We start from the raw sequence: 7,034 nt of genomic DNA on the forward strand, positions 1-7,034 counted from the left end.
GAAAAACTGAACTACATAAATATTGAAAAGTTAAAAATTCCTTAATTTTCTATTGCTGGTACCACTACCACAGTTTACAGAGCAATATACCTGATGTAATGAAGAGAAAAAAGAAAAAGACAAAGCTACAACAGATGAAAGACCTCAGGAATGTACATCTAATTGACACTACATTGCATTAATCAATAGCTGCACTTTTTGCAAACTGTGGCTATGACAGTTCCTGAACAAGAAGGGTTTCCTGTTTAAGCTGCAGTAACTTTTCTGACTATGGATCATCATTCCTTCTGTGGCAGATTTTTACGGTTCCTCTAATGCATTTGGGATGACTGTCTCAAAGTAACCCGCAGCTTTCCTGACAACTCCTCTCTCTCTCCTGCTAAGAACTGTAGCCTTTTTCTTCTCAGTTTTTAGAACCTTCTGCTACCATATCCACCACGTCCACCACCAGATCCATAACCATCACCACAGGGACTGCCCGAGCTTCTTCCACCAAAACTACCCCCTTTCATGGGTCCATAATTTGATTGCTGTTGTCCACTATAATTTCCAAAATCATTATAGTTTCCACCACCACCATAGTTACCTCCAAAATTTCCTCCTTCATTGTAACCATCATATCCTCCACCACCACCACCATATCCACCACCTTGGTTTCCACATCCTGGTCCACCATCAGTGGGAGCTCCTCTACTACCATAACCAGGACCACCGCCATAGTTGCCAGCATCACCTCCAAATCCATTATACCCGCCATCACCTCCTCCACAACTCCCTCTGCTGCCACCACCTCCACCACCATAGCCTCCTTTTCCATTGAAATTTCCACCACGGCCAAATGCTGGGGGCCAGCGTGAGGAATCCCGCCCATGACAAGGTCATGAGGAAGGAAGCCTGACATGATCAGGCTTCAGGATTTCCTCCTGGAATTTCCTGAGCATGTACCCCCAAAACCAAAAAATCTGCTGGCCTTTGTACTCTGCTCTTTTGATATTCTGTGGAAAAAGTCAAATCAGGGCTTTAGTCTTCTGCATTTGAAAGGGATGTTTCAGTTAAACCCCCTCTGATAGCTCTCTAGCTTGCCTAACAGGTTCCCCGGACCTCTTACAGCTTGTGAATTGCTTACAGCCCCCCAACTGTGAGAGGCACAAAGCTTAAAAGCATCTTAAAGATACAGAGCTTTTTCTAAAGAGCTAAAAATCATATTGGTGATGGGTTTTCACTGTTGACTCAATGATTGCCTCCAGGCCTCCATATTCTTTCTCTTTTAGGCACCTGGGAGGATGTTAATCAATGTAAACTGGATATGGAAAAAGATATATAATAGTTTTGATGTTAGCAACAATAGACTTTTGAGTTAATTACTTTTCTTTTGTTATAAATCACTGTACTCCTTTTACTTGTCATAAATTGCTGTATCTTTGCTATGTAAGAAGGTAACTTTATTTAGTGCTTTCTGAGAGTGGCACCAAACTTTGGGAAGATCAACACAAATAAGTCTTCTAGTTAACAAACCCTTATCAGAAAAAAGGCTATAAAATGTTAATTGGCCCTTTTTGGCCAGAAGATGATGTAAATCACCTAAGACTTGTGTATACAACTAGGTATGCAGAGAGAAAAGCCTGGTTTTGATAAGAGTCTGGGCTGCTAACACTACATAATTTCGTATTACCCATTGATCTCTATGTACAATCAAAAAGGTATAAAAGGCCTTTCTAGACAATAGAGGCGGGGGGCCAGTTACTGGACTGGTTTCCCCCATGTCTTCTCTTTACTCTTATTTCAGGCTGAATTCCCATCTGGAGCGGGGCGGCTCACCACGTCTACTTACTTGCCCTGGCTTTTAAGACCTGCACAAAAGGGAGCCTAAGGCGGGGCACCCTTTGATATTCAAGTGGGCGCCGGTGGCCCAAAGTAGATGGTGCAAGCTCCTTGTCTGGAACTTTATTGGCCTTCCCCGTAAGCCAAGCTATTCAGCCTTCTTTCTCCACTTAATTTTCCTACTACACTATTTCTTCATAATCTAATCTTATATTAATAAATATATAAGTTTTTTCCTTGCCTATCTGTCTCTCCTTCGAATCACCCTAGATCCACCGGGGCTGGACCCCAGCAGCCAAAGTTACCTCCACCACCTCCAAAGTTTCCTCCACGACCCATAAAGTTGCCAGATCCACCTCCATGACCTATTTGTGATCTGGTAGATTGCATCTCTTGTTTAGAAAGGGCCTTTTTCACTTCACAATTATGCCCATTAATAGTGTGGTATTTCTGAGCAACAATTTTGTCAACTGTATCATGATCATCAAAAGTTACAAAAGCAAATCCTCTCGTTTTCCCACTCTGCCTGTCTTCCATAACTTCTACGGTTTCAATCTTGCCATACTTTTCGAAGTAGTCTCTCAAACTATATTCTTCTGTATCTTCTTTAATACCACCAACAAAAATTTTCTTCACTGTTAGATGGGCACCAGGCTTTACAGAATCCTCTCTAGAAACAGCTCTCTTTGGTTCCACTACACGCCCATCAACCTTGTGTGTTCGAGCACACATTGCTGCGTCCACTTCTTCAACACAGGAGTAAGTCACAACAGTGAAGCCCCCGGAACGTTTTGTTTGGGGGTCTCTCATCACCACACAATCTGTAAGTGTGCCCCATTTCTCAAAATCATTCTCTTAAGCTATCATCTGTAGATTCAAAGCTCAGATCACCCATAAACAGCTTTCTCAACTGCTCTGGTTCCTTGGGATCATGACCCTCCATTCTGAGACCAGACTCACCTCTTCCAACTTGAGTACAATATGGGACCCTGAAGTACTTCAGATTATTTTTATCAGTAGAGGGGAAAAAAAAATGCTAAAATCTTATCATCTGCTAACTTGAATAAAAGGATCTTGTCTTCTTTAAGTAGACTGTCATTTAGGAATTGCTCTTACATGAATGAATACATATAGATGCTTTAATTATTAACTTATTTAATCTTTCTGACAACAAAATAGGTGTAATCATTGTATACATGGGGAAACTGGGCATATTGGTTGAGTAACTTGTCCAAAGTCATAGAGTTACTACCTATGTCTATTCGATCCCTGGGTTGGGAAGATCCCCTCTAGGAGGGAAAGGCAACCCACTCCAGTATTTTTGCCTGGAGAATCCCATGGACAGAACTACAGTCCGTGGGGTTGCAAAGAGTCAGGCACAACTGAAGTGACTTAGTACGCATGCACAAGAGACACTCTTTGGTCCTATTTTTAGCCAGCCACCACTACTGTTTACTAGCAAACAATATCAGTGCTGTTAGCACAACAGCCACCTCATGAAAACCTTGGAAGGAGATTTAAATGATTTTTTTTTTTTTTTAAATACAGCTGAATCTGGCTCTAATGTGCTGTTACCTAGCACTTTGTAACATTTTACAGATCTATGGCTTGGAAGACTGACTGGTCCAGGCTCTCAGTGTTTTACTAAATCATCTCTTATCCTTTGTTTCCTCCACACGATATACTAAATGACTGTTAACTTTGGGTACATTTTAATTATTTTTATCTATCAATCCTGATTGATTCACTATTTTCACAGGCCGTTTAGCAATCATGTTAGTTCCTGTATAATTCCTTATACTTTCTTACTAGCATTGAGTCAAGATGGCGCTAAATGCATTGGGTTAGAATTCCACTTCATCCAATTAATTGATATGTAATTAAAGACATGTTTATTCTTCAGCAACATGATGATAGTAATACATCCTTTTAGGTTTGATGAGGATTCCTTGAGATTAAATGGGGTAGCCAAACCCCCAGCATGCAGTCAATTACTGAGTAGGCCTTGAACATTTGGTGGTTCTTTAACTTTCTTAGTTTTGAGCCATTTCTTCTGAAAATTCCAAATTTCCTTATGGTAAAAATGAACAATATTGGTAGCAGCATTATTCTTTTTTTCATGCACATGTTTTAAATATTAATGTCAAATTTATGGGTAGTTTCTTTTATGGCTTTGTACTTTATGTATCTCAAAGTTCTTTTATACTCCAAGATTGCAAATATATATTTTGAATGCTTTTGTAGTTTTATTTTAAATATGTTATGTTTTAATGATGTATAGTTGATTTGCAATGTTGTGTTAGTTTCTGGTATTCAGCAAAGTGATTCAGTTATACACATGTATTCTTTTTCATTTTCTTTTCCATTATGGTTTATTATAGGATATTAAATATAGTCCTTTGTGCAATATGATAGGACCTTATTGTTTATCCATTCTCTATGTACAATATAATAGCTTACATCTACTACTCCCAAACTCCAAATTCACTGTTGGCAACCACAGGTCTGTATTCAATTGACATTTATGTTTTCCATCTACCTCAAATATATGTTGCTTTTTGTTTTGGCACCAAGTTAGGAATCTAACCATTTTTTTTTCATCTCCATTTGTTCAGTCCTGTTCTCAGTAGTTTGAAATGCCCCTTAAACATGTATTCTGGTATATTAAGGTATCACTGTCATCCAATTCTAATTGTTATATTTTTATAACACTTTAAAATTTGATAGTGTAAATTCTCTCTTTCCTTCTTTTGATAGAATTCTTTTTGGCTATTTTTGTATCTCTTCTGAGAACTAAACTGTGAAATTTCATTTAAAAATCTTTTTAGGCTTTGAATTATTGCATTTATCTTGTAACCTATTTAGTGAAGAATAACTACTTTTAGTAAATTTTATTTCCATTTAGAATAGGATATGTTCCTATAACTAATTATATCTTATTTTATACCTTATGGTAATATTTTTATTATGGATATTGCACATTTGCATTGGTTTTATTCCTAGATATTTTCTGTCATTTTCAATTATGACTAACCCTTTTTTCTTTACATTTTCTAAACTTTCTATTGCTGATGTTTTGATAGGTATGCCTCATCAAGTGAGAAAAATTCTTCTTGTATTACATATTTGCCCCCCCCCCAAAAAATCATTAATAGGAGTCATTTTTAATAAATGGGCTTTTTGCTTTTATTAAAATGATTTTGTGTTTTTTTATGTTTAATCCTTTAAAAAGTAAACTGCATTAAAACATTGTACAGTGTTTTATAGTGTTTGTTTGTTTATAGTGTTTATTGTATAGTGTTTACCTTGCATTTCTGGAATCAAACAACTTTTAACACACTGCTATATTTAATCTATTAACTTTTAAAAAAAGTTTTGCAGCTACACTTAAAAGTAAATTCAGCCTATGGTTTTACTTTTAATGCCATGCTTATCTAGTTTAGGTATCAAAGTTTTAAAATTATCTTAGAAGTACACAGAAAGATTTCTCTATATTTTTCCCCAATACTTTGGAAGTTTATCTCTAAAATTTTCTAGATTTCTAAAATCTATAAAAAACCATTCCTTGTATATCTTAAATTCTATTTTAACTAGGTATCTTGTATTTGTTAAATCTGGCAGCCATAGCTTAGAACAAATCTGGCAACTATAAACTTATTTGCTAAATCTGGCAACCGTAATAAACACTTCATAAATATGAGTGGCTATATGACTTTACTGCTTTGAAATCAGAGTATTTTGCCTGCTGAGATTTCTTTTGACAGCTAAACACTGGTAAATTTTAATGAATGTTCTCTTGGGTACAGAGTTCTTTATATATTCATTATTTATAAAACTAATTTTGAGAATTATCTGTGCTATTCAATTCTAAACAGCTATAATTAGTTTCAGTTTACTTGATCTGTCCATTTATAAGCAAGATATTAAAATCTTGTTCCATGTCCACTTCTAACTGTTGCTTCCTGACCTGCATACAGATTTCTCAAGAGGCAAGTCAGGTAGTCTGGTATTCCCATCTCTTTCAGAATTTTCCACAGTTTGTTGTGATCCACACAGCCAAAGGCTTTGGCGTAGTCAATATAGCAGAGGTAGACATTTTTCTGGAACTCTCTTGCTTTTTCCATGATCCAACAGATGTTGGCAATTTGATCTTAGTTCCTTTTCCTTTTCTAAATCCAGCTTGAACATCTGGAAGTTCACGGTTCACATACTGTTGAAGCCTGACTTGGAGAATTTTGAGCACTTCTTTGCTAGCATGTGAGATGAGTTAGGATGTATGATAGTTTCAACATTCTTTGGTATTTCCTTTCTTTGGGATTGGAATGAAAACTGACCTTTTCCAGTCCTGTGGCCACTGTGAAGTTTTCTGAATTTGCTGGCGTATTGAGTGTAGCACTTTCACAGCATTATCCTTTAGGATTTTAAATAGCTCAAATGGAATTCCATCATCTCTGCTAGCTTTGTTTATAGTCCTGCTTCCTAAGTCCCACTTGACTTTGAACTTCAGGATGTCTGGCTCTAGATGAGTGATTACACCATCGTAGTTATCTGAGTCATTGAGATCTTTTGTATAGTTCTTCTGTGTATTCTTGCCATGCCTACTTAATATCCTCTGCTTCTGTTAGGTCCATACTATTTCTGTCCTTTATTGTGTCCATCTTTGAATGAAATTTTCCTTTGAGATCTCTAATTTTCTTTAAGTGATCTCTAGTCTTTCCTATTCTATTGTTTTCCTCTATTTCTTTGCATTGATCACTAAAGAAGGCTTTCTTATCTCTCCTTGCTGTTCTTTGGAACTCTGCATTCAAATGGGTATATCTTTCCTTTTCCCCTTTGCCTTTAGCCTCTCTTCTTTTCTCAGCTATTTGTAAGGCCTCCTCAGACAACCATTTTGCCTTTTTGCATTTCTTTTCCTCAGAGATGGTCCTGATCACTGCATACTGTACAATGTCATGAACCTCTGCCCATAGTTCTTCGAGCACTCTCCATAAAATCTAATCCCTTAAACCTATTTGTCACTTCCACTGTACAATCATAAGCAATTTGATTTAGGTCATACTTGAATGGCCTAGTGGTTTTTCCTACTTTCTTCAATTAAAGTTTGAATTTTGCCATAAGGAGTTCATGATCTGAGCCACAGTCGGCTCCTGGTCTTCATTTTACTGACTGTATAGAGCTTCTCCATATTCAGCTGCAAAGAATATAATCAACCT

The 7,034-nt window shown here is 36.9% G+C and overlaps 1 pseudogene; it reads right to left on the bottom strand.

Annotated features, from left to right (window-relative positions):
• Window positions 1-350: 350 nt before the first annotated feature.
• On the bottom strand, window positions 351-2,800 carry LOC101121318 (heterogeneous nuclear ribonucleoprotein A3-like; annotated as a pseudogene).
• Window positions 2,801-7,034: the final 4,234 nt, after the last annotated feature.

The sequence above is a fragment of the Ovis aries genome, chromosome 2, assembly GCF_016772045.2.
Source record: "Ovis aries strain OAR_USU_Benz2616 breed Rambouillet chromosome 2, ARS-UI_Ramb_v3.0, whole genome shotgun sequence".
Lineage (NCBI taxonomy): Eukaryota > Metazoa > Chordata > Mammalia > Artiodactyla > Bovidae > Ovis > Ovis aries.